The sequence below is a fragment of the Glycine max genome, chromosome 16, assembly GCF_000004515.6.
Source record: "Glycine max cultivar Williams 82 chromosome 16, Glycine_max_v4.0, whole genome shotgun sequence".
NCBI classification, from domain to species: Eukaryota; Viridiplantae; Streptophyta; class Magnoliopsida; order Fabales; family Fabaceae; genus Glycine; species Glycine max.
Genome location: NC_038252.2, coordinates 8977410 through 8978799, shown reverse-complemented (window position 1 = coordinate 8978799; position 1390 = coordinate 8977410).

Genomic DNA, 1390 nt, shown 5'->3' with positions numbered 1-1390 from the left:
CAATTGAGTCCAGCCATAGCAAGATGGATTGATCGAATCTCAAAGGAAAAATGGAGCATGGCTTACGATACATATGGACGACGATATGGTCACATGACAACCAACTTATCAGAATGTGTGAATGAGGTGTTGAAAGATTGTCGCAGCATTCCAATAACAGCGTTGGTCAAGTCAACATATAGTAGGTGCCGAAAGTACTTTGTTGATCGTGGTCGCCAAGCCCAAAGACAATTAAGAGAAGGCCAAGTTTATTGTTCTGAGCTTGTTACAGAACTTAGGAAAAATCAAGAACAAGCTTGTTCGCACATCGTTCGCGTGTATGGTATCCACTCGACAAGGTTTGAAGTAGAGGAGACCTTCAATCCTATAACGCAACGTGGCGGACAAAAATGGGCAGTTAACTTGAATGGCCATTATTGTCAATGCGGAAGGTATTCTGCGCTTCACTATCCATGTTCACACATTATTGCAGCTTGTGGTTACGTGAGCATAAACTACTACCAATATATAGATGTTGTTTACACCAATGAGCACATCTTAAAAGCATACTCCGCACAGTGGTGGCCTCTTGGGAATGAAGCGGCAATTCCTCCTTCTGATGAGGCATGGACACTAATCCCTGACCCAACTACAATTCGTGCGAAAGGTCGGCCAAAATCAACAAGGATAAGGAATGAGATGGATTGGGTCGAACCATCTGACCACCGACAAAAATGTAGTAGATGTGGAGCTGAAGGGCACAATAGGCACCGATGTCCAATGCAATCTTACTGTGGGAGTAATTCATTTAATTGATTTATGTATGTTACATGCCTGACTTGTATTGCTTTAGGTTTTGTTCAATGTATTTACTTGTTGGTCTTCAATGAAATCGTCAGTTACTTTTTGTTGAATGTGTGCTTCTAATGAAATAAAATTACATTTAGAAGTTGAAATAAATGGAGTGGATCAATCGAGGTTGAGTGACATTGGTGTTGATCGTTAGTTAGAAACATTAGTGTCTAAGTATTTTGTCTACCTTAGTTTTTTTTTTAACTATCTACAATGACAAACTATGGACTTAGTCATTATGGTTTAGTGTCTAAGTATTTTGGTTTAGTGTTTAGGGTCTAAGCCTTTGGTTTAGTGTTTAGAACTATGTCATTAGGGTTTATGCTTTATGTTTCAAGTGTTAGGGTTTAGTTTTTTATTTTAAGGGTTAGGGTTTAGTTTTTTTATTTTAAGGGTTAGGGCTAAGTTCTTTTTATTTTATGGTTAGGGCTAAGTTTTTTATTTTAGGGTTAGTGTTAATTTTTTTAATTGTATGGGTTAGGGTTAGTTCTTATTTTTTAGGGGTTAGGGGTTAGTTCGTATTTGTTAGGGGTTAGGGCTAACTTTTTTTATTTTAGGG